At 33.0% G+C, this 19681-nt stretch overlaps 1 long non-coding RNA gene and 1 other non-coding gene across 5 annotated transcripts in view; one reads left to right on the top strand and one right to left on the bottom strand.

The window, feature by feature from the left end:
* The window catches only part of LOC140689280 (uncharacterized), a 668228-nt gene that overhangs the window by 634450 nt on the left and 14097 nt on the right, over window positions 1-19681 (bottom strand). The window lies entirely within an intron of this gene.
* LOC116285633 (U6 spliceosomal RNA) lies at window positions 15950-16053 on the top strand. The gene has a single exon (XR_004195325.2). It is a non-coding gene; the product is annotated as a U6 spliceosomal RNA (small nuclear RNA).

The following is a 19681-nucleotide window of genomic DNA, read 5'->3' as shown; positions in this document are numbered from 1 at the left end:
TTTAACCGCTTCTAATAAAAAGAGCCCCTTTCAGTTCGTTAATTTTATAACCATGGTTTGACGCAAGAGCCCCAAGTCGGAGACATTGTCACTCATTCAATTCCAAACGTAATGCAAAACAAATGAGTACATTAGCAGTAAGAAGGCATTCAATCTGTCAAAAGAATAATATATCAGTTTAAGCTTGTAATACAGTTTTTAATCACCTGCTAGTTTAGTTTCCTCAAAGAAGTGAAAATGAAAAAAAAAAAATCTAGGCTCAAAATACAAGATGACAACTTACTAGTTCATTGGCTGTGATAGTAAAATGTTTGATTTCACTGTATGCATACACAACCTTATTTGTCTGAACTGTCAAATGTCTGTGGTATTATTGCTGAATAATACATCACATTTACATGGGATTCAATAATACGGTGATAATAATAATAATAGCAATAATAATGATATCCTCTAATGAGACTGCTATGTCTGCAGCAAGAAACGGCCACACAATTTTAAAATAAAACATTTTTGAAGCCCATTCATTATATTGCCTGATGAAATTCACATTCTGGGATCTCTGGATGTCTGGACACTTTCCACATGTCATATAATCAAAAAGGGAAACCATATTTACATTATTTTCTCCATAACACTAATTTGATGTTTATATCATAGTATTCACTATCATACTTTATTGCAAATAGTTATCCTGTATTTATTTCAGACTATAAACTTCATGAAAGCAGGAACTTATCTATTATTTTCATGTTTTAAATATCTAGTAAATCCCCCAATTCAGCTGGATTTATCTCTGTAATAACTTTTACATTGTATTTCTCCTTTGGACTCTTCCAGGCATCTCCCTTTGATTGACATGCAAACACCAGCAGGACAAAAATAGTTCTGATTTCCAGCCTCACTATCTGGATCCCTCTCTCCTTCTAGGATTCAGCAATTCCACATTTAACATGGGTTACTGAAAAGTTTTACCCACAGTATTATACAAAACACTTCAGAACACTGTTGGTAATGGCAGTGCATCAAGAGTCATTTATTCGTTTTGCCTTTACACATTGACAGAGGTCAATTTATATATCTGTATGTATTTTTAATTTATTTGTTTTCTTTTCATTTTGGAAATGTATTTCACACCTTAGGGACATAATCATAAATATATACCAAGAATCTAGTACATATATATAATCACAAAAATTTAAAACAGAGTCCATATCTAATGAATCCCTATATTAGGATAATTAGGAACACAACCAGGGGGAGTATTGTATGTGGTGAAGTAGCCAATCTTGCCATTACTCTTACTAAAATAAAAACAGTTAATTTTGCTTATACTTATCAAAGTTAAGACTGTTATTCTAAGAAAGTTTATTAATTTTAGTTTGAACTAAAGAATTGAGGCAAAAGTATAAACAAGGCTAACACCAGGAGTAGCTGAGTTATATGACCTGGTAGAGAATATACCTTTGCTTTATCTTCATTAACACATGTATTTACTTACTTGTTTGTTTAAGCCATGTGAGTATGAAGATGTGATCTTAAAACCTAAGGACAGTGATTATATCTCCTTCCCCTGATACTCATTCACATCACACTTCCAACAAATGTTTTTTTCTGCCCTCTCATCTCTAGTCATTTAATCTCATTAACTTATTCACGGAAAAGTCAAATCTTATTGACTTCTGGTGCCAACCTGACTGCTGCACCTTCAACCTTCACGATCTCCACCAAAAGTCTTTATAATCTACTATTGTTATTTGTTTTTCCCAGTAGGTAGATAAAAGCTTAGCTTACCAACAATTTACTTGAAACAGCTGTTGTTAACTTGCACAACTTTTAAATGAAAACTTTCAACTTCTAAGCAAATAAGTAAATAAATACGTTTTTACTTAGACTCTTATCTCTAGGATAATAAAGAAAGACATAAAAATATATATTTTAAGTTGATAAACTTTAGTCTTCAATGTCATTCACATACATTTATTCAGTCAAAGTGGAAAATACTGAGCAATAGCAGTAGACCTACTATGTACCAAGTACAGTATTGGGCAGTGAGAACACAGGGAAGAGAATTACTGTAAACTTGGCTACTACACTTATGCACCCATGAGTATAGCAGAGATGAAGTCACCATGAGCTCTTCCTCATAAAAGTGGTTTCTACCCAAGGTTCATCTATTACCTAAACAACATTCCACTTCTGCAAAGTTTGAATAAAGAGGAGAGAGGAAAAGAAAAGTCTATGCACAGTCTTTAGTATTTTCAGAAAACAAGTACTCTCATTACAGTCTCTTATATTTGATTATACTACATCAAAAAGTCAGAAGTCTGAAAAAATATTATGCAAAGTCTATAGGTTTTAAAATTGAATTATTTAACTTCTACCTTCTGAGACATTGTTTTTGGTAATATATTTCTGTTTGTTATTTTACAGAATAAGTTATGTAGCCAAAGACACTGATAACATTTGCTAACCTCAAACCCAAGGATGTTCTAGGAATGCCATTACTTGGGTTATTTAGCCTCAGTAAGTTGCATTTTAGTGCTTAAAATAATGCTGATCTCACCACTACAATGTGTTTTTTTGTTCCCATAAGTTTCTGTCCTGATAGAATTATACCACAGGGAGATTCATAATTGTTTGTCTCTTTAATGTAATTACCATAAGAACTGCCTTGCGTGGGACATTGAGAGGACAGTTTCAGAACATGTTGGCCTCAATGGTTAAACAGTCTGTGTAGTTAGTTACTTAAATACTCTTCACCATTCTGTATTTTGACTCAGGGCTGAAATTACGCTAAGGCCAGTAGAAGATGGTTAAAAATTACTGGACAAGAATTAGCAAAAAAATTTAAAATTTAGAAAATTAAAAATCTAGTTTAAGATACTGACGTCAAGTAAGTTTGTATATATATAACCAATTCTTAACATCATGAACCCTTAAAAACTAGTTATAAAATATAGAAAATATAAAATCAAAGTCTGCAGAAACACAATCAAAAAAAATCTAACTTGCCTCTATTAGTTTGTGTTAAAGAATATACCTTAAAATAAGAAAGAATGCTGAAGAATCAAATGATATCTAACTAACAATGCATGTTTAAAAAATATATTGAACTCTATACCCTGAAAAAACAAAACTCCCTTCAAATCCTCATCAAACATTTAAAAATGTTGTCTGTATATTATTCTGCAGAGCAAATCTCAATTTCAAAAATTACCAAATAATATAGACCATATATTTTGACTAATATTAAAAAATGCAATAAAAATAATGAAAGCAGAGACAAAATGACAATACAAACAAAAACTAGAAAAAATTGATTAAAAATAATGTTGTGTCAAAATGGAAATTACCATTAAAATTGTTTAATATCTAGAAAAATTTTTAATATAAAGATTACATATCTAAACTTATGAATATTTAGCTTTTTCTTAAAGAAAAACGTTTTAACCTGTTTCAATGCTACAGGGGAGAATAACATTGAATTAATCATCTACTTTAAGAATTTAGACATACTATTAAAACAAAAAAGTAGATTAGGAAATTAGGAAATGGAGAATGAGTAGAATAATAAATATATACAAAACAATCCTACATAAAAATAATATATTCTTTAAAACAAAAGACACGGAGAAGCCACACAATGCACTGGAATAAGAATAAGAAAAATCACAACACATGCAGAGTGAGTGAAGGACTCAATGAGTACTCTGTAAAACTCTTGCAAATAATTTGAAGTGTTAGATAAAATATAAAGTATAAATTTTTTAAATGTCATTATGTGATGGAAAACTTAAACAGTTAAATACCTTGGAAGAAACTGGTAAAACTGTCAGAGCAGTATCATTAATAGAAGCAATTAACATTTACTAAATGCCAAACATCCCAAACTCTGATTAAAGAGGTTTACGTAGCTTATCACATTTGCTTCAGATAGGGGTTCTGTGAGGAAATTGCATGATTTTTTTCAAGTTGTACCGAAGGAAATGGTATACTATATAATTTTTTTAAGATTAGAAAAAAGAGAAAACTTTTCCATTTATTTTGTAAATTAACCGAGCTAGCGTTAATACCAAATTTGTGAAACATAGAATGAAGAGTGAAAATTGCCAGTTAATGTAACTGAAAAACACCCATGCAAAAATCCGTTAAGTATTAACTTATTAAATTCATCAGTGTACGCATATGTGTATATTCCATGTAAATGAGACTCCTCTCTGGGTTACAGTTTCATTTCAAGGCTTGGCTGGCGAAGGGTCTTTTGAAGATCACTTCATATTGGCAGAATTCATCTCCCTTGGACTGTTGGACTAAAGGCCCCAGCTTATCCCTGGCTATCACCTTGAGGTCACACTCAGTTCCTTGCTACATGGGCCTCAACGGAGAAGACTGCATATAAAAATTTGTTTTATCAAAGCAAGCAAGGGAGAGGGTCTTCTACTAAGGTAGAAATTATAATGTTATGAAGCATAATCATGGAAATGCCATTACATCACCTGTGAAATATTCAATTGGTTAGAAGCAAGTTGTAGGTAACACCCACGAATCACAGCAGAACATAAACACCAGAAGGTGGAGCTCATTGGAGGATACATTGTATCACTTCCCACAAGAGTTGAAAAACAGCATTTAATGTTTATGGGTTAAAATACTAAGTATTTTAGAGTATCAATTCTCCCCAAATTGCCAATATTTTGGACTTAATTTCAAATAAAATAACTTTTTTTATTGGAAATCGATAAAATTATACTAAAGTTGTCTGAAAATTAAGCATGTAAAAAGAATTAGAACATAGTCAGGATAAAAGCAAATAAGAGTAAAAAAGACCTGCCAGTTACTAAAACATTTAGTATTATTGACAAAAAAAAAAAAGTATCACTAGAGAAAAAATGGAGTCTGTAAACAGTCCCAAATATATACCAGGTTTTACTACATGATTAAGAAAACATTTTAATAGCAATATGAATTCCAAGGGACTAAAAGAATCTATAGTGAAAATATTAATGGGAAACTAAGCTGTTGAAGAACGTCTTGTTAAGTAATTTTATAAATTTGAAGTAGGGAAGGTCTTTCTAAGCTTGACCTAAAACTAGAAGATCATAAAGTAAAAGGCTGATAAAATAGATTCTACAAGATTTTTATAAAATTGTTTCATAAAAATTATTTTATAAACATTTTATAAAAATACCAACAACAAAAATAAACCAGAGGAAATGTTTGCAAAACATGTTAAATGAAGTACTCATTTCCTTAAATAACAATGGCTTCATTTTAAAAAGATGAAAAACAGGGAACAAACAACTTGAGAGAGTTTGTGTGAAAAGATTCTAAAACTCAAATAATTTAAGACGCAAACTAACAAACCACACAAAAAAAGCTGAATATGATAAACCATTAAAATAAGCTGACATCCACTGTGTGTAAAGTAAACCAAAAGTAAAAACTTTACTTTATTTAAAAAGTACAATTTGTTATTCCTACATTGTAGTTAGATGATTTTTTTCTACTGTGCCATACTGATCACTATGTGGGGTTCAGAAAGTACCCAGGGAGCTACCTATAAGCAGATGTGCAAGCCTGTGCTTGGCAGCCAGATGGAATCAATAAAAGGCAGGTTCACCGAATCCTTAAACTGGTATAATTACATAGTAAGACACCTACAAGCTTTCTGAAAGAAAAAGCTTGCTTAACACCACTCAAGTACTTGAACTGATATATAACAATGTAATGAATCAAAATAACGAATAAAAGTTTGTCAATTTGTAAAAGAACTTTGAAAAGATATGTTAAGTATATAGTTTCATTTTCTGCAATTTTCATGCTTTGACATCTGGGGCCTTGCTGACACTGGAGGGATAATTTCTTGTAGGATTAGGTAATCTCAGATCAAAAGAGTTGACTAAGATTTTGACTTTCTTATGCAAACCAGTATTCCAGAACCTGCACACCAACCATGAACTCTACAAGACTCTCACAATCAGGGCCACTGTTCCTCGGCTCTATTCACCCATGGCCAAGTACCAGACAACGTGGAAGAGCCTTTGTATGAGAACTCTCTGAAATTATTCAAACTAGTTAATCCTAAATCTGCTGATTCTGTCCTTGCCCATTCCTTTCCGTGGAAATCACAACAACGATCATTGCCCCAAATTTTCCCCTGACTGTTCTGTCTCTTGACTGACCCTGGTGCTTCCCCAGATGGCCTCCCAGGGTATAAGGTGCTCCTTTCCCTTGGAATCTGTGACTATAGCAAACTTTTCTCAATGGCAGTCATCTCCTGATACACTGACCTTACCACATCTGAATATTAATTTAACCTACATTTTAAAGCAAAATGCTTCAACAGACGAGCTAGAGTAGAAATCGAATCTCTGGAACTGACATAAAAATTATACAGATAAAAAACTAACTTGAAGTCAAGTGATAAACGTAGAAAGGTATGAAATCGTGAATAAGAGAGCTCTTCAGGGATAAGAGTGAAATTTCTTTTTAAAGAAGATTTGAAAACAAATAACATGGAAGAACAATATTTAGTACATTCTTTTAAAAAGAAATGCCAGCCCAATTGTAGGAATACTAAGAACATTTTGAAATGAGTGGGGAGAAAGCTGAAATAAAAGTCGGTAAGTAGAATGTGTTAAAGAAATAATAATTGTTATATTTTAAATATAATTACTATTAGGGTTCATATAACAAAATATTTAATATGATTATACCAGTGCATATTTGCAGTATGAAATGACTATGAAGCAGTACTTGTAATTCTTAATAAATTTAATCTCTAAATATAGATTGGATGCCCATTTCCCCCTTTACACCTTCTGAAACCTAAGGATTTAAAACTTCAAAATATAATTCCTGTCTTTAAGATCCCAGAATCTAGTGATAGCAAGTAAAGAATGTAAAAATTAAAAAATATATGATAAATAGACTGCAGAAGCACAGAAATGGAAGATTTTTTCATTGAAATTATATCTAAAGACAGATTTACTTTCTGAAGCTATACACATATTTATAACAAATTTAATTTCAACATTATGTCATTGTTTTCATTGAAAACAAACATATGTATAAGTCATATTTAAATATTACACTGGTAATTTAAGAATGTCTATACTTGAATTGTGGTCTTTTAATGTCATATGAACTTACCTTTTACTTATCAATTAAATGATTTGTTTACCTTAATACAAAGAAAATTTCATTGTTGTGTTAATTCATTCATACTTTCAAACAATTTATACACAGCCTATTGCACGGTGCTAGACATTTTCCTATGTGCTAAACAATTAAAAATTATTTTAAGTAAGTATAGTTTTGCAAAGTAATCTGAAATACAATTAGACCATACTGACCATTACTCCTAATCAGGTAAAAAACAGTATTCTAATAAACATGTCAAAAAAGTGTGAAAAGAATGGAGGAACTGTCTATTAATATAAAAAGAAAGAATGTATCAGTAGAACTGCCTATGAAAATGTGACACTTTAAAATTCATAGGTGAGGTATTGTTAGTGAACAGAGCCCATTGTTATATACAAAAATTCTCATCTGTCCTCTGTGGAAAGGGATCTAGCCCAAGAATTATAAATATATAAAATCAGCTAAGTTTCAAAAATAGGATATAATTTTATTTAGATTGGAAAGGGACACAAAAATGCAAGTTAATATCAAAATTTACTTTTTGAATAATACATTATTTTCATAAGGACAATCACTGATTCAGAGAAATTACGATGTAATGGAAACAATGGACAATTGACAAATCCCAGGGCAGTATGCTCTCCCAGAGATATTTTAGATTTAAATATATTATCATGTTATAGTTTTGGAATGAAAGCACAAAATTAATGGTGACTGGGTATATGAAATTAAAGGGATTATGGTTTGGAGGTTTTAACCAACAAAAACAGATTTACCAAACAAACAAACACAAAAACAAAAACCCTGCCCAATGTAAGATAGTTCCCAGAATAGAAGGATATAAGTAAGAGGAACAAAAAGATCGTTTCGATCGGACACAAAAGTATTAGCTCCAGAATGAATCAGCTTCTGTTAGTTCATATTTAAATTCTCAGAGGAGAAAATTGCACTGGCCTAACTTGAATCAAATGCTCACCTTTCATTCAAAGAAAGGTGGATATGACACTCTGATCAAAACTGGGAAACCTGAAGAACCAGTAAAAAAAAAAAATGGAGTGTAGTCAACTCAATTATCTCTTTGATCTTATAGATAACAGTTGCACTGCACTTTTCCTTGTGCAGTAGTAAACCCAAGTGAAAGCCAACTTTAAACCTGATTCTTTTTGTCACTCTTTCTAGTCTTTGAAACCGTAATTGCATACATGATCTTTTTCAGAGGACTGACTTGACTTTTTCATGACTGACAAAACGAAAAATAAACTTCTAGAGGGAGTGGATAATCCCCTCCCCCCAAGTGAAATTGCTGTTACTAAAAGGGATGCTGAGTGGAAAACTAGGGAAAATGATTGAAATTCAGCCAGTTTGAGGAAAGACAAGTAGGGTATTCAGTTCAAGAAGAATCTGCAGCATGCCTCTTCCAGAAGAGACAAGATGCTGAACAGTATAATGCCTAACGTTCACGAACTGAGTCATTCTGTAGGAGTCTCCTCAGTCATTTGGGAAGATGTTCTGTGTTCAACCACCTGTCCAAATTTATTTCTGAATTAAATTGATAAATGGAAGCTCTCCAAAGCATCCACATCTTAATAATGATTGGCCTCTGGACACTTAAATAATATCATTCCCAACTGTCAACTAGGCCCATCCTCAAATATCTAAATGTCAAAGCATTAATTTTTAGAGAAAAATCAGAAAAATTTAAATCATAACCTGAGTTTCCAAGGACTTCCTCCCTCAATATGTACTCCATTCCAAACTGGTAATATTCTTCCCTGACTGGGTCCTATGGTCCAGTTTGAGATACTTCTCGAGATTTAAAAATGTAACTATTAGATAATTTACTTTTATAGGATCCATTCCCTGAAGCTGTGCATTACACACGATGGTAAGAAGAAATTATGATACTGCCTTGTTTCTAGTATCAACAGGTTAGCCTTCCTGGATGTCTTATGACACCTTAATGTTAGGAGAATTGTTTGCAGGAAGTAGTTCAAACAACTTGCCCTTTAATTGGCATTTTAGAAATCATCAAAAAGGTAGGCTTTTTGACAAAGTAGGATGTGATATAACCTCTCAAGTTCCTATCGATTTATTTATAAATGGGAGAGAGAATAGGGATTGACCATAATAAAATGATAGAAATGGAGTAAATTTCTCAAAAGACGCTTCGATTTTCCAGATTGAGGTAAAATGAAGAGTTGGATTTTATTGGTCAGTAATTTAAACTTCATGGTCATCTGAAGTTCAGTTTCCCTAATAGTGTTATCTCATGCCCAAGTAGAAGTTAGGTAAATATTTTTCTTCTAGCTAGAGAGAAATTCATCAAAATTCTGTCAGGCAATATAAAGTGTGATCACTACTTTGGACTCTCTCTAGAACTATAAAAAGTCTCATTCAGAAACTACAATATTCTTCTGGGGAAAAAACCCACTTTAATCATATACCTGCTGGTCAACACAAAGCTATGAATAAACGGTCCAGGAGGCAGTATTGCAAGTAAAGTGCTGAGTGTTTTCTTAAGAACTGAGAAGAAAAAAATGTACACTTTCCCAACAAATGTTTCCTTTGAGTCCTTCGAGAACCAAAATTAAGGACTGTGAATGCTAATCTAATTGTGTACACAATTTTTTATGAATTTGTACACCCTTTGAAGTGTTGAAAGGCACAAAGGTACCAATCAGTCAGGTGCGGGCTTAAATCTTCCACCCTTACCGGCTGTGTGGCATCACATCTTCAGTCCTGTGTTTCATTGTACATAAATGTGATCAAATGAGCTACTGAGAGATCTCAGTGAAATAATATAAGCAATGCACTATTCACAACCCCCGATGCATATTGGTCTTCAAAAACATAGCTATTAACACCAAAATATTATGCATACTGTAGCAAGAACACAAGAACTTACGCAAACCGAATTCTATTTTATATAATGCCAAGCCAAAGCAAAACCAGTTTTTGATGATGCTATTTTTTTTTTTAGTTTTAAAAGTGCTATGGCTTAAGAATGAAAAGACTAACACAGACTTGGAGGTAAAATCAACACCAAAGTGTTAATGTTCACTTGACAGTGAGGTTTGAAAATATGTGTATCGTGTTTCCAGATGATAAAGAGGAGTATCATAATTCACCAGTCACTAATCTTGTTCCTGCAATGATACAATATATTAAACTACAACAGCTATAGAACAAAAGTTTATGTGTTTCTAGTAGTTCTTGTGCTTGCTTCTTATAAATGAAGCTGTGAATGAACTTCTGCCTTGTGTCTCTTCTAATGGCACTGTTGTCAGATTTTCCTTGTTTTTTTTTTTTTATTAAGAAGCAGGTGGATTTTATGTAAATTGCACTAGAAGATCCTATGTGACTTGTATCTTCTGAAATTTAATATATTATAGTAACTTGCCATGGGGGAGGATGGGGAACTTTAATGTATAGGTTTCCGAGTAATATGGTAGCTTCAAAACTTAGATTTACTCATGGTTTCCAAGATTCCCAGTGAAATGACTCAAAGAATAAAAATAATCAGTGAGTTTGGGATTGGTCTCTGAAATACTTTCAATTAAATTCCATGTGACTACTTTAGAAACTCTTATGTATAGTATACATAGGAACAGATTGAAGGGACATTTAACTTGATTGACATCTCTCTTTAATCTACATAGGAAGTTAATGGTAGTGGTTTCAATAAAACCTAGTAACACTCCATAACTCAGAGGAAGAGAATGAAGACAAATTTAAGGACATCAGTGAGGGCACAAGTCTTGAGATGCCACCTATTCTGGACTCTGACAACCACACCCTACCTAAACATGTCCCCTCTGTTATTTGTGTCTCTTTTGGTATTTAAATTTAAATATTTTATCATTATTATCTTCATCATCCTGCCACCATCATCACGTATATCAGCCATTTGGTAATCACTCCATTGGAGCATAGTTTAGTTTAAGCAGAATATCTTTTACTTTCCTCTATCTGGAGACCAAGAATTATAAACACTCAATAAATATTTGATGATACATCACGTCCCTCATCCCCACCATGTCAAGAAGAGGAAATCCTAAACAGGTTAAAGGTTCATGTTTAACTTAAACTTGGCATTACAAAATCAAATGACAACTTCATATATCTCTAGGGAGAGTCTCAAGTCCACTTCACCAACTTTCCACTGACTCATTTTATTTTAAATGCCAGAAAAGGGTAGGTGATTGCATTTTAAATGTCCGGAGTGACTCTTCTACCAGCTTTAAATTATTGGCTATTGCTAACTTACAGAGTTCACAACACAGACACAGTCCACTTGGTGGGCAGACTAATAAGGATGTCCCCAGGGTTTGCATTATCAAGAGCTCCTATTGAGTTCAGCTCTGTGGGATCCTCAAAGTAATGTGCTGTTTAAATGGATTTGTCTCTATGTGTTTCTGTGCAGGATCTTTCTTAGAAGTAACTTCAAGTTTTAAGTCAAAATGACAATTATAATCTTCTCAATTAGCTAATCAGAACAGGAATGAAGCTCACACAAAATCAATTACTTAAATGATGACATTACAGATGCAATAGCACAAGATTCAAGGAAATGATATAAGTTTGGAAAGTTTAGCCTAATATTTCAAAACCTAGAATTTTAATTTAATAAAATCTGTATTTTACTGATAAAACCCAAATGATGATTCTTTACATAATGTTTAATTTCTGTATATCACAGTTATATAGTATCATTTTCATTAACTTCTATAAATAGCTCAATACTAATAGCAATATTATAGAACTATCTGTAAAATTCAGCATGTGACTCTGTAAGCTTAATTTTCTGCATGTTTTAACAAATGGTAGCATCTCAGTAACAATCTACCAGTCACATAAAAATGTGGCACCAGAAAATGCAGCCAAATCAGAGAGCAAAGTGAGAAAATCTAGTAACTCCTTATAGTATTATTTGATAATTAAGCATCAGAAAGTATGATTTTAACTATGGCTTATAGAATGAATGCTGATTTTGGGGGTCAGGGGAAATATCTTTATTATGTATATTAATAATTATTATTTGTTCTCTATTGATAGTGTTTTCATAAAAGACATACTGTTTTTATTAAAAGTTGTTTGTTTTTTTTTTAATGTCACCCAAAGAAGCAGAAAGAGTATAAAACTGCAGGGATAACTTGAAGCAACCAATGTTAAGAACAATCTTAGGACAGGAAAGGAATGTAAAAATATTCTAAATGATTTTTCTCTGCTCTCCAATTCTAAGATCTATAAAAGAAAAAAAAAGGACAATCTACTGCCTTCTTAAAAATAAACCTTGGATTGCTCACTCTTTTGTAGAGAGTAAGTAATTGAGTAACCACAAAATTAAGTGGAGGAGTTTACGGATTATTTTTAGGGAAGTCAAGAATAGGGGTATATGAAGCTCTTATACAAAATGAGCTTTGTATTTTATAATGCCTAACAATAGACTTCAGGTTCAATGCATTACCGAATCAATTGTACTTTGAGTAAAAATATCCCCAGATGTGGAAGAACACAGAGTATTGGAAAGATTATTGAACTTGGAATCAAGAGAGCTGGATCCTACTCCAAATTCTGGCATGAAAGATATTTATAGCTAACTATAGTTTTGATAGTTATTAATAAAATATTAGAATCCCAAAAAATTAGGGATATTTTAAAGCTTTTTTTTTGAAACTAACTTTAGACTTAGAGGCTGATTGAAAATTTCTACAGTTTTCTTACATCCCTCCTCCAGCTTTCTCTAGTATTTCCATTTTACATAACCTTGGTGAAATTGTTGGAGCCAGGAAATGAACACTGGTAAAACACAATGAACTAAAAGACTTCATTCAAATTTCCCCAGTTTTTCCACTGATGTTTTCTTTTTACTCCAAGATCAAATCCAGGATCCCGCTTTGTATTTAGTTACTATTTCTCCTTAGTCTCTTTCAGTCTGTAAATTATTCCTCAGGCTTTCCTTGCCTTTCATGACCTTGACACTTTCAAAGAACATCAACTTACTGTGTCTAATGTTAGTTAATTGGGGTGAGTGTGAGGTTTCTTGCTGACTATGTATTTTTGTCAAGAATATCACAGAGCTGATGTTGAGTTCTTAAAGCATCACATCACAAGGGTCATAATGCCATTATTTGTTACTACTGGTGATGCTGTCCTTTCTATTTTTTCCACTGTAAAGTTAGCAGCGTTCCTTTGTGGTTAATATATATTTTAAGAGTGATATTCATTTATACATTTATGGATCCCCAATTTTTTTGTTTTATGGGTAATAATAAAATACTAACATATTAACATTTTTGCTCTAGTTGTTTCTCACTACTTCAGTTTGGCACCTGTAATTTTCAACAAGCTTGCATCTTTTTTTTGAGCATTTTTTTGGCATTAATGGAAGGATAAAACCAGACACTAAAGATTCTGATCTCCTATCAGGGGTGGACAGAAAGGAATGGAAAGAAGGTACTGGTAATACAACAGCAGAGATTAGGAGGAAGTGACTGTAGGACTGTGTTAGAACTGTAGCCATGTTTCTCATACCATTCACTACCCCACAAATAAATTAACAATCAAAATCAATCAGGATGTGGTAAAACTAAAAATGAAAAACAAACACTGACAAGTAAACCTAACCGATAACATGCTGACTGGGTACGGAGAAAAGAAATATTTTAAGTAACTTAGAAAACAGTGCCTTGACTGAATGCTGTAAGAATATATGTATGTGTATATTTAAAAAATATTTTAAGCAGGAGCATGGAAGTATAGATGGCAATTCTGAAATAGCTTTGTATATACTATACAAAGTTAATCCAACAAGTAAATATGTTGTAGTTAGTAAGAATCAAGTTTCTCACTGCTGGAGAAATAACTCACAAATAAGGTAGGGAGGCAGGCTACATTTAACTCTAAGATACTGGATTTGAAATCAACTTACTTGAACAAATTTTACATATATAAAACACATTTATATTATTCATAAAATGCATTGTGTGTACACAACTGATCCTTGAATAACATGAGTTTGAACTGCATAGGTCCACTTAAATGCAGATTTCTTTTAATAAATACTACAGTGCTACATAGTCCACCACTGAATCCTTTGATGCAGAACTGCGGATATGGAGGAGCCAATTACAGAGGACCAATTCTAAGTTATGCCTGGAGTTTTGATTCCATGGGGTCAGCACCCCAACCCCTGTGTTCAAGGTCAACTATGGAGGCATGAATTTATATCCACACACAAATAATTAGATCCATAAATACAGACTGTATATTTGTGTGGGTTAGTAAACATACTTAACATTCCCTAACACTGCACACTAGGAAGATTTGCAAGCAATAGCACCCTTGTAATACACAGCACACACAGAAACCAGCTCTTGGATTCTAATTGTCATTCTCCATTTAGATACATTTAAAATATACCAAGACTCCTTGTGGATCCCAGGGTTGTAGCAGGAGCAATACTTAGAGGTATCTTAATACTCTAACTCAAAAATACTCAGTTTTGTTCACTAGGATAAGACCATCTGTACATCAAACGAATGCTTTCCTGCTAATTTTAAAGACATTGAAGACAACATCTCCTGAATATCAGTGGATTAAAGCAGAGGTTTCCTAGTCATAGTACAAGAAGAAAATGCTTGACGTAATGGCAAGTCAAAGCCAACGAAGGAGCCCTCAACTCTCCAAACCAACAATTCCAAGACTGGTTTGCAATGTGTTGAAGTTATGTTTATACTTGCTCTTATGGTAATTGACATATTTCCCCATCTTATTCCTCTAATAAAGCAGGAATACATTGCTTTAAATATATACATATATATATATATATATATACACACATATATATATTTCACTGTAAAAATATTTATGAAATCTGCATAATAACCAATATCCAGATTCTAAAGCCCAAGAATAGTGAGAGAAATGTGACACAAGCCACACTTCCCAGGTTTACTCCAGATGTAGATATGTGAAAAATACAGAGATAGTTATAACACAAGGTATAAGCTTTAAGTGCTGCAAAACAATACAAAAGCTGTGTTCTTGAAACAGATAAAACTTGATAAATCAATGCTGCTTTCAGAGAAATGCAGCATTTGAAGAAGACCATGAAAGACAGGCTTTGGAAAGGGTATGAGAATGTTAGGCTGAGGAAATCAAATGTGTCAAGACATTGCTAAAAAGTGGCTGTTTCAGCTGCTTGAATTCAGGCAATCAGTGAACTACTACCATATGAAGGCTGCAAAATTCTTAAAAGTCGTCATGTTAAAACCACTGTCATTTATTCAGAGTAGATCTGGGCTACGAAAAGAAAGGAACAATTATTCCTGCCTGCAAAGTTACTGTCTTTCTCCTGGGCCCAGTAGCCAGCCAGGGTGTGATTTTCTTATGGTTGTGAAAGAAATGGAAGAGTAACTCTCAGCTTTGTCACATCTGCCAACATCGAATTACTGAAAGCAAGTCATCTGGCCAAGGTCTGAATCCAAGAGTAGCAAACATTACTTTAGCCCATGTGAGAAGTAGGCAGAGTGAGTCTTTTAGAAAAATAATACTGTTCAAAAAAAATGTCATTACTAATTTACTTTCAATAAAATATCTTCTCTGTATTCTATTGAAACTCTTAGATTTTCTCTTGTTGTTTTAATATGTTTCTGACTTAAGGAACAATGAATAATTTCTATTTCTGTACCAGTTTTTGCAATCGAGTACCTTGACTTTTAATACTGTAGCTGTTAATAGAGCAGACACTAGTAATAATTAAAGTCCATCTTATTTATGATAACTCAAGACATAATATCAAATGCTCACTTTGGCAGCCCATACACTACAACTGAAATACAGAGAAGATTATCACAGTCCCTGAACAAGGATAACATGTAAATTCATGAAGTATTTCTTTTTTTTTTTGGTAACAAGCAGCAAATAATAGAAATCTAATGCACTTTATAATATAGACAATAATATTGTACTATAATGAAGTAGTATGATAAATATTGCTTCAATGACAATCATATTATAATACATAAATGTACCAAAGTAATGGAATACACCTACAATTTACAAAATTTAACATGCCAAGTATATCAATTTTTTAAAGGCAGTTAGTTTTAATATTACATTGCATTTTTCATTTATTTTGAAATGTCTGCCATAAAAATGAAACTGAAAAATGACCAATGTGAGAGACTAAACTGTTCATTTTAACCAGAAAATATCATGATAGCTGTACATGGCTCTAAGCAGCATTTTCTCCTCAGTTTTTAGAGAGAACTGTACCTTCAATTAAAAATACACCTGAAATGTGTGGGATTTCTTTCGGAGGTGATGAAAATGTTCTGAAATTTGACAGTGGTGATGGTTTCATAACTTTGTGAATACACTAAAAACACTGGGTGAATATTTTTAAAGGGTGAATTTTATGGCAAGTGAATTTTATCTCAATATAGCTGCTATTAAAAAAATTTAGTATCCCTCTCCCAAAAAATACACCTGAAAAAACAATGCTTTTTGATATAGTGCTAACCAGCTAGGCAGACTAATGCAATCCAATCTTAGAATATCTGTTAGAAACATGACTAAGTACATTTGTAAGAAGAACCTCTATATCCCAAAGTCAGTGTATAAGTGCAAGGCTTCAAACTTTTATCCAGTTATTGACGTTCAGAGAATCTTCATGTTTTATTAACAGTTACTTTATAGCTTTCCTAATATGAACGTAATTCAATGTATACCATCAAGGACTTCCTGGGAGAATATTAGTAGGTTTAAAAATGTGATATGCTAAAATACATTGCACTGATGTGCAGGATCATCTTTCTGTCAGGTTGAGATTATTTGCCAATATAATGTATTTTGAACTTTTAAGATGAGTAAGATTGAGTTTCCTTATACAAATCATGTAAGAAAAATAATGTATCTGGCTCCCAGAATGTATAAATGATGATAATCATCAATCTCTCTACCCAAAGTTCTATTTTCAAAAAATACCTCTAGAATGTGCTTTTAAATTTGATTTTCAGGTTTTATGTGTGTGGCCAGTAAAACTGTCTCTAACTTATTATATTAAAGCAAGCAAGATACAGATACATATTTATACACACACACACACACACACACACACTGCAGCAACAGGTAAAAATCTGAGCACTTTGAAAGCGCACAAATCATTTTAAATTTGTATATATGATCTTTCAACTCAATAAATATTAAATCCATAGTAGATATGTGTCAGTAATAGGTATTGTGAATGTGAGCATTTATCTTCTGTTTGTATTTCAGTAGTTTCGGAAGTTTTTCTCATTTGATACGAGATTGTACCACATTAATTTCAAAAGTAAGATTATGTGAATGTTTTTCTGCAAAATTATGCAAGAATCACCTTAAAATAGGACTCTCCTTCACAACAGATCTTTGCTCAGAATAAATGAAATGTAACCAAGTGAAAATGAACAATTCACTAATTATCAACGTACATGCAAATTTCATCAACTTTCCTTTGACAATCATTCCTCATTCCATAAATCAGTAGCCTAGGACTGAATACCTGTAACAGTGCATCTGTGACTTTCTGTGAATTCACAAAAAGCTCTTTAAATGACTGCTGGCCACCAGGTGCTATGACCATAACTGAAAGTGTAGGAAGTGAAATGTAGTTCACAACACACTTGTTTCCTGCTGAAATGTAATATTTTGACGACTTAAATTGAAAGCATTAAAAAGTCATACATGGAGGAAATGGCCAGCATACAAAGTAAAACATTAGATTTTCAGCCACAAAATTATTTGATCTAAAAGCAACTCTTACTGAAATTTCTAGTGTGTTCAGGCTATGCAAAAGACTTAGTCTCCTTGTTACCTAAACTCTGTGATTATTTTGCTTACTATTAAAACCACGTTTTCCTCAGCACCGCCATACACTCCTGTTAGCTCCAGTAATGTCTCCCTGCCTCCTGACAGTCAACGAGCGTTGATTGCTATGTGACTTCTACAGTACTGGCTTTAAGCAGAGGAGCTTCTGTTGACAACTGGCCAAGAATATTAACTAAAATATTAAGTTTTATGAGTATGGAATTTGTTGCATTTCACCAAAACCGTAGTCTCTCTTATGAAGGGGGTTTTCCTTCCTTGTATAAACCTAACTTTAAGAAGAGCATCTGCGTTTCTTTTTAAGCCCTAATCTTAAATTCTTTTAAAAGCTTTGAGGATGAGTGAATGTTGCTATGGTTACTTGGATCTTGACGTGGTGACAGTAAAGGGAGAGTGGACCTGACTTCCTCTTCATGGCAATAACCATACTACAAACATAGCTGAACTTCCCATAACAAGCAAGGGAAATCATTGTGAAATCTTTGTTTTTCATTTGTTTATGCCCCACAGAGCTGGAAATCCAAATTCAATGTCACTTCTGTTTATGAAATGCCTTTGTTGTGCGTGAGTCAATAGTTCCATGGTTGCTAGCACTCACATTCAGTGGGCTCTGGCTTCTCACCTGTGTCCCTGCTAAGTGTCCTTTGAGAACAAAGAACCAAAGAACTTTCTCTGTTTATATAATTCATACCTAATTTATACCAGCATTGCATCTGAATTTTGAGGTTTCTGCTTTAGGAGGATGAAGCAATCCCTTTTTTGTGTTTGATCAAATGAAAAGCCATCAGCACGTATCTCTTGATTTCCTCCCCCATTTTGCATTTTCACTGCCAATTTTTGTTAAGGCAAAATAAAAGTATTAACATATTAAGCCATGTTAATCATGAAATGTACTAAAAGTTGTTTTTAAAATTCCTTTAGCAAATCATTCATTCAATTCCCATCTATTTTGAACTAATAATGATAAGCACTTAATCCAATTCCTGGAATGACTTCACTGAGCAAGACAAACCTGGTCCTTATTCTTATAAAGCTGATGTCTAACCAAAGAAATAAAACAAACCAGTTAAATCAACAAACACAATACAGTTATAAATATATAACTGAGTGGTGTGGAGGAAACAAGGTGGATGAGAAGGTTATGATCAATGAGAAAAGCAAAGGGATTAGCATTACAGGGAAAAGAACCAATATATTGAAATTCCGTGATGTGTGACACAGCTACGCAAAATTCAGAGATAGACAGAGGGCTATTTGGTGGAAGGTGGAATTACTTCCTGAATTGGAGAAAGTCTCTGAGGGACTTACAGGTTACTTTTAACCTGTATGAGTGTTTATATTTAAAACAGATCTTCTTAGACAACATACACAGTCATCCCTCAGTATCGGTGGGGATTGGTTCCAGGACTCCCATGATTACCAAAGCCTGCCACGCTCAAGTCCCCCGTATAAAATGCCCTCATACAGCTGGCCCTCGGAACCTACCTGTGGTTTGTTAAATCCGTGGTGGTGGGAACTCACAAATGGGGAAGGTCAATTGTAATTGATTCTTTTTTTAATTCAATCTGACAAATTGTGACTTTCAATTATAGTTACATCATTTGTATTTACAGTGATTATTAATATATTGATATTTACTAAGTTTACCACTATTTTTGCCTTTTTT

This window comes from Vicugna pacos, chromosome 25, assembly GCF_048564905.1.
Source record: "Vicugna pacos chromosome 25, VicPac4, whole genome shotgun sequence".
In the NCBI taxonomy this organism is placed as follows: Eukaryota; Metazoa; Chordata; class Mammalia; order Artiodactyla; family Camelidae; genus Vicugna; species Vicugna pacos.
Note: the sequence above shows the minus strand (reverse complement) of the source record. Positions and strands in the feature narration are given on the sequence as shown.